Genomic DNA, 7,972 nt, shown 5'->3' with positions numbered 1-7,972 from the left:
ACGATATCCTGCACGTCCAGGTGGCAGAGAATTTTGACCATTTATATCCATTAAAGGACATGCAGCGGCGCAATACACAGTATATAGCAGTAGAACCATGTTTCTCCCAGACAGTCATCAAAGAAAGTTAATCATAATAAAAGTACTGTTGTAAATGTTATTTATCACCACCGCCATGTAGGGATGCTCCGATAAGGGTTTTATGCTGCCGATGTCATGCTCCAGACGGGAAGTCACCCTTCCTGTCTGGTGCTTTTATTTTGTGTGGTGTACTTCCTGCCGAGTGTGGTATGCAGTCGCTTCACTTCAGTGGATCTCTGCGTGGCTGTTGGCAATCGCAATTACTGTAGTTGGATTTATAAGACCAGCGTCGTCCCACGCACGCTGCTGGATCGTTGCCTCGGTCCTCCTTGCCTGTGCTGTCACCTAAACTGTTTCCGTACCTGTTGCTACTGCCCAGGACTTCCCGTTGTGTTTTTTTTCACAGAGCTTTTCCCTCTCGCTTTTTGTTACCTGTGTCCTACACTACCATGAGTACCTGTCTGAATTCGTGCTTAATAAAAGGACTTATAATTGCACGATACCGATCAGGACTGAAATCGGCCGATACCGATCATATGGATGAATTGTACATTTTTCAATTTATTTATGATGGGCGATATTGGCCAGGGGTGCCGTATAAAGGGGAAAAGTCAAAAATGGATGATCAGCATTAGCAGCCTAGCATTAGCAGCGCACTAGCAAAGATTTTCATACGTACATTATAGCAACCTAATTTATCTTATTTATTATGCATTGTGTAAAACTATGACAGGAACAGCATCAAATTAAAAGCACGAAATGAATGCAGAGCCACCGTCCACCAGTATGAGCCTGGATTTTGTTTTTCAGAGAAGTTGTGTACCACAAATGTGCACATTAGCACTCAATAAGGTCATCAAATCTTACCTTTATGCATTCCCACATAGTATCAGCATTTGTGACCAAATAAGAGGTGAAAGAAAAAGGGTAAAAACACAGTATAGTAGTGTGAATTTCTCTAGCTATCTGTGCAGCGTGTGAGAACGTGAGATAGTACGGTCAAGGACCGTCAAACAGAGTGGGACAAATCGGCGCTTGCATTAAACATTCAAAGCATGGGGGATTTCTAACTGTATATTATTTTTGAATAAAATAATAGCCCATATTTCCAAAATTGATACCCCTTCACATAAAATTTCATGGTGTTATTGTTGCAGTCGAATCGAGTGTTGTCGACATGGCTGCGTTAGCTGCCGTTTGACTGATCACATCGTGAGCCTCGAAAACTGTGTTTGTTCTTCAAATGCTGTATTGAATTAAAGCTTTTTAACGTGCTACTCCCACAAGATAGTTTTCGAGGCATGTGTCACAAGTTAAGTTCCACAAAGCAGACTTGACTGTTTTTGTTTTGGCACGCCTGCGCACTATGAAGGAAAGTGGGAGGAGGACACTGCCCAAAACGTTAGTTAGGGCAACACACTACATGCATGCAGGGATCGCTGCGGACTACAATAGTACTAGCCACAGGTGATCGGATTTTGTAATTGGCGTCGAAAGGCATTTATCAGCATATGGCGATCACGTGATTTTTCACGGAAATCGGCCGACACTGATCGGTGGCCAATCGATCGGAGCATCCCTACCGCCGAGTACAAGGTCTAGAGGCATTAGACTCTCTGACACAGAGACCGCAGAATACTTTTATCAGAGCATAACTGTCAACCAATGACATGGAGTCAAGGGAGGGATCATGAAAAATGCAAAAAACGAATAATGATATATTATAAATTTTTATAGGGCTGTCTTCGACTGAGGATTTTCATAGTCGAATCTGATCTGTTAGCGTTATAGTCAAATGCTTTTGGGATTTTTAAGAGCAGAGCCATCCCGACAAATAAACAGATCCCATTTGCGACTTTTTCCACCTCAAAGAAAAAGGCTAAAACCTTCAGATACAACAGAACGACAGTACCTTAATTTATTTAGTGCCACAGAAAGCAAGACGAGAAAAAAGAAAACACGGTCGCTGTCGGCACACATCAGAAAAGTGCATATACAAGTAGAATAGGAACATGGTTTGAAAAACTACTTGCCAAAACTCTGCTAGCAGCCTAATTTCTTGCATTAAAATCCACAGTCGGGATATAAAATGAGGTTTGCATAACAGCCTTCCCTGTTTTAAATAATATATTGTACAATGATATTCAATGATGTTGGTGGTTGTCGTGTGGTATGTAAGAAGCTGCTGACACAAGTCGCCCTGTCTGGAGTCATCTTTAACTCTTTCAAAATACTTCCACACTTTGGATGATTTCTTTAGTAGTCATTATGAGCCAATAAGTTCGTCGATGGTGACGGTCTTCCTAGTGTTCAAAGCTAGCGCTCACCTGAGCTCCTTTGGATTGTGCCACTGAAGCGGGTGATGTTATTCATGTGTGATAAGTGTAGGGCTTCTGTTAAACACATGCCATTTTCAGTTCTGTATTAGCACAAATTAGGCAGCGTTTGTATCAAAATAGGCTATTCATAACAAAAACAGACATTCTTTGTAAAAATGTATGCTCAGCAGCCGCCCCAAGCTTGTGTATCATCTCGTCTCGTCTTGTGACACCCCTACTATCAAATACTTGCCTGACAGCAACAAACATGTTCAACACAAAAAGGCGGGAGAAGTCAGTTGAGTGTTAATAGTCACACCGCTGTCCCGCCTTTCCGGCATTCCCTTGTACACAATCCCAGTCACACCTCTGCATGTGAATACACTCACATTTTACCAACCATTTTATTATTTAGCACTATAGAAATGAAACTTGGGTGGAACGTGGGAGTAGGTAGTGTACAGCTTGAACAGCCGTATAGATTTACTGTGCTCTGAAGATAAGCAACACACAGCCATTACTGTCTAAATAGCAGGCAGCTGCCTGCGAGTGAGTACACTTTACAGTGAACATGGAATTCACCAGAGCTGCACAGCTTGTTCTTGGAATCCTCTTCCACTCCTCCATGATGACATCACTGGTGGAGCTGGCAGATGTGGACGTGCTCCTCCACCATCCTGTTTGAGGATACCCCACAGGTGCTCAGCTTTTTTTTCCGTGTTAATTTAATTGGAGACTCTAAATTGTCCACAGCTGTGAATTTTATGATGTGCCTTGTGACTGACTGAGCAGTTCAGAGTGTACCCCGCCTCTCACCCAAAGTCAGGGATAGGCTCCAGCTCAACAATGACCCTGAACAGGACAAGGGGTTGAAAGGGAATGGCTGTTTCCAAGTATTTTAATGGGTGTCCAGTGGAACGCATGCAAAGGCCACGTTCCATGACATTTTTCACTGATCTTTCCCACACATCCACACCTCATGTCAGAATGTAGAGATCCATCATTCTTGTGTGACAAAGGACACTCAAGTGCGGCACAAAACTTCATCTCTTTGGTCAAAAGCCACTCTAGTGTTTGAGCAAGTGGGAACAGCTTATTTGTGACATGTTATTTGTGTCAGCTTCATCATCAATTACTTTGCATAGTACATTGGACTTTTCTTGTTATTGGGGTAGCTGTGCTCAACTACATTGCGGAAAAGAAGTATTTGCTGATTTTGCAACCTTGCTCTCTGACAAAGATATGAACACTCCATCATTTTTGTGGTAGGTTCATTGTTGCGGAAAGAAACAGAATGTAAAAAAAATCCAGAAAAAATAACATTAAATAAATTAAAGTTAGAAATGTATATGTGACTGGGGGAAATAGGTATTTGATGCCAAAACAAAACGTGACTTACTGTAGTATTTGGTGGTGAAACGTTTGTTGGCAAGCACAGAGGTGAGCCGTGTCTTGTAGTTGGTCACCAGGGTTGGACACGTCTCAGGAGGGATTTGGGTCAGAGAAACAGCCCCAAAGCAGCATTTTCCCCCTCCATGTTTGTCAGTAGGGATGGCGCTGTTGGGCTCATACTCAGCATTTCTCTGTCTCCAAACACGTCGAGTCGAGTTGATGCCAAAGAGCTCAATTTCGGTCTCATCAAGTGTTCATTGGCTAACTTCAGACTGACACTTCAGAGACCTGGACATGTACCTTGGTGAGCAGGAGGACCTTGCGAGTACTGCGGGATCTCAATCCACTTATAGCTGGTTCTTTCTTTGTGGGTTCCATCCTCCATTTTCCTTGTTGTGATGATGATGTGATCTTTAATATTTATCTGGAGCCTATGTTCACAAAGTGGGGTACACGTACCCCCAGGGGTACGGTAATTGCTATGGGGGTACGTGAATAAAAATGTAAAAAAAATTAGCGCCTAACACTCTCAATTACGGGTGCGCCTGAATGCCTCACGGCGCAATGAGAACAGAGCAGCAAGGAAACAGAATGTAAAGTTGTCCATTGCTCTGTGTGTATCATATGAACAAATAAGTAAGTTTGATGATAATTTTGTGCATTAATAGTCTTTAATCTTGAGCATTTCATTGATATTGGTGTTCCAATCCCCGCACGGCGCAGCGGTGAAAACCTGTCACTGTGATTGGGGATTTATCGCTGGTTGTGTGTATTTTTGTACTTCATTTGTGCATCCCGATCCATCTCTTCAATTGTATTTTCCATTTGCTTCATGATTTTTTTCCTTTGCTTCTTTCTCTTCCTTAAGAGTGGCGTGCAAGGCCGCATTATCCAGTAACATCTTGATATCGTACCGTAGTACTTTGATATCATTGTGCCGTGCTCTATTTTCATCCATAGGGTGACATCCTTAAGAGCGGCACGCATAGCAGCAATATCATCCTGTAGTACCTTGACATCATCCAGCAGTGCCTTGATGTCATTGCCCAGTGCTCTATTTTCCTCCTTAAGATTTTTGACCTCATCCTGGATGTCTGAGAAGCTCCTCTTGTTATTCCGTGATTGTACATTTCAAAGTTGTATTGAAGTTGTACCGTCTGCTCGATTGTTGGAGCAAAAGCCTGCCACACATCAAGTGGGCATAATATAAAAAATATACAGTACATCAACAACAACAAAAAATCAACAAATAATGCACCACAGCGAAATGTAAATAAAGTATTCCATGGTTAGTTACGGGTGGGAGAGTTCCTGAACGAAACGAAACAGAAGAAAACCGTTAAAAAAGTATGTCAGCATGCGAGCACACATCTAACACGGGAGTTATGCCTTTCAATGTTGTTTTTTATGGCGAAAATAACAAGATTAACATCTAGTTTTTTGGTACCTGACAGTTTCGACTGCCCACTAGCAGTCTTCCTGAGTGGTCACGTGACGTTACTCTGATGTGTCATGTCAGCTGCTTTATACAGATGTTGTCGCTGCCTTCCTCCATCCGACTTCTTTAGGAGAGCATCCCAGTTGTGAGAGAGTGCAAAGGCCCCTTCGTGGCGGTTTATGGTCTTGTGGGCACGTTTCTGAATTTCAGTTGCCTCTTTGATCCATCCGTGGTGTTTGTTGTTTTCTGTCCCAATGATGTTTGCTCCATTCCAATCCATAATGTGGTTTTCTCTTTTGCAATGGTCCGAAACGGTGGATTTGAGTTTTCTTACCCTCCTTTGTTTTTGGTTGCTCGTTTGCACGCCTTTGCTGTTTCCTTCTCATATTCTGTCCCATGTTTTTTTTTTCTTGTGTTAAATTCCCTCCCTGTTTCCCCATTGTATGTTTTATTGCAAGACATGCAGGGGGTTTTTGTATATGACATTACATTTCTATTCTGGCGCTATTTTATCCTTTGGGTGTACTAGTAATTGTGTGGTTTTATTGGTGTGTTTATATTGTGTTTTCTCATTGCTGCCTGTACTTTCTCTGTGATGCCCCTGATTTGCTTGTGTTCTGTCAAAGAGTGTTCTTACTATAGCGAGTTTGTGGGCTATGGGATCTTCCGATGTCCATAAAAGATGCTGGTCAGTGTGTGTTGGTTTGCTTTGTATTTTTATTTTGATGCTGCCATCCTCCAGAAAGTTTATTGCGTTGTTAGTTTCTTCTTCATGAGTAAATTGGATGTTCCATGCGTTATCTATTGTGTTCAAGTGATCCGTTAGTTCCTGTGTGTGTGCCTTCTTTTTTTTCCAGGATATCGTCCATAGTGAGTCCGCATTTTGTGGGTGCTATGTTAGGCCTTCTCTTCCAGGTCCTCCATGAAGAAACCACTCCAAATGGCTGATGGGATCTCCCGGAGGTGGTTCTCAACTATGCTGTAAGGTAACATTTATGGGAGTTTTAGTGACCAGCGATACCACGTCGTGGGATATGAATATTTTCATCTGTTTGCACTTTTATGGTTTTGAGTTCTTGCGGTGCTGTTGGGTGTGGCCTAGCAATGGTTTGATGAGATCAACTAATGCCTTTGATCAATTATAGGTCATTGAACCCATGCTGTCCACAATAGGTCTTAATGGATTATTTTTCTTATGTATTTTGGGAGTGGTGTGATGTTAGCAGTCTGTATTAGTTGGTTGTACATTTCCTTGTTGAGTCCGGGTTATAATGTTTCTTTTCTTCAGTTGGGTCTTTTTTTAACTTCTCATATGTATTGGTGTCTTTTAAGATGTCCTCTACTTTTTTCTTCGTATTCTTTTGTATCCATTATAACTGTCGCTCTTCCTTTGTCTGCTGGTATCATTGTAATTGTTTTATCCTTGCTAACGTGTGTATCTTTTCTCTCCTCCTTATTTGTGTTGCCTGTTGGTAGTTTGGCCTCTTTGAGTATTCCTGCAGCTTCGTTTCTGAGTTCTGCTTGCTTTCCCTGGTCTTTTATTGATTGACATGCTAGCTCGGTGGCTAGAATGTACTCCTCATATGGGATTTTGTTTGGCGTTGCTGCCTTAATCCGCTGCATGCTTGCTTCTGTCTTGGACTTCGATACATTTTTCAGCCATCAATCCATAGTTCATTTTTCTATGCCAAATTGTGTTGGTTCCTTTGTGCAATTAGCCTCTTTATCTTATTGATATCCCTTTTTTTTGTTTCTTCGAATGTCCTGTCATGCATTTGAGATAGTTGTTCTGTTATTAACGTTAGCGTGTTCTTCTCCAAAAATAATTTTTTAACAAAATTGGTCGTGCTCATTTCAAGTTGAGAATTTATGTCCTGTACTTTCTTTGCTGTGCATCGTATCCTCTCCTTCAATAGAGCGACACCTGCTCCTTTCATAATCGTCTCCGCATCACGTGACCACTCAGAAGACTGCAGGTGGGCAGTCGAAACTGTCAGGTACCGAAAAACTAGCTAACTCTGGTCGGTAAAAAGAACCGTTTACAATGTATGAATGTTAGACCAAACTGACCTTAGTGGACTAAAATGAACATCTGTTTTGGTGACATGAGCACTTTAACATAAAATAGATTGAGTTGTTTACCTTTATCTTTACCTAAATGTAACGGATGCCAGCCTGTGAGGCTGTGCGAGTGTACGTTGGTAAACCTCACTCCCTCTGCCTCAAGAGCTGCGCTGAACATGCAGCAGACAGTCTGGGCTTTTAGTCGCGTGGTCAGCGCCCTCGCCTCCCATTACGAAGGTTCTGTGTTCGAGCCCCGGTGCAGGCAAGTGCGAAACAGGGCGGGTTACATATACCTCAACTGTCCTCCATAGTGTTATTCAGAAGGTCAGCTGGCCAGTGTGAGGTGGCATCTATCAGCTGTAGTTCCAAGGCGTGGTGAGACAATCATTACTATTGCCGTTTCCACCTTAAAAGAGACATATATGGATCTCAGTCCATTACAGAGAAGTGTCTTACTAATGCTGTTCTTGGTGATTGTGGTCACAACTTCCTGAATCAGCTCCTCCGTTGTAATTCTAAGCTGGTCCCCTCACCTTTCTCAGAATCATCCTTAACTTGGCCGAAAGATTGTTATCTTACATTTCTTCCATTTCTGAATTATTGCGGAATAGTGGTGTCCTTCTCACCAAAGTTCTTGCTGATGGTCTTCGAATCTATTCCAGTCTTGTGCAGGTCTACA

The sequence above is a fragment of the Dunckerocampus dactyliophorus genome, chromosome 7, assembly GCF_027744805.1.
Source record: "Dunckerocampus dactyliophorus isolate RoL2022-P2 chromosome 7, RoL_Ddac_1.1, whole genome shotgun sequence".
NCBI lineage: Eukaryota > Metazoa > Chordata > Actinopteri > Syngnathiformes > Syngnathidae > Dunckerocampus > Dunckerocampus dactyliophorus.
The sequence above is the reverse complement of the archived record's forward strand: the minus strand, read 5'-3'. Positions refer to the sequence as shown.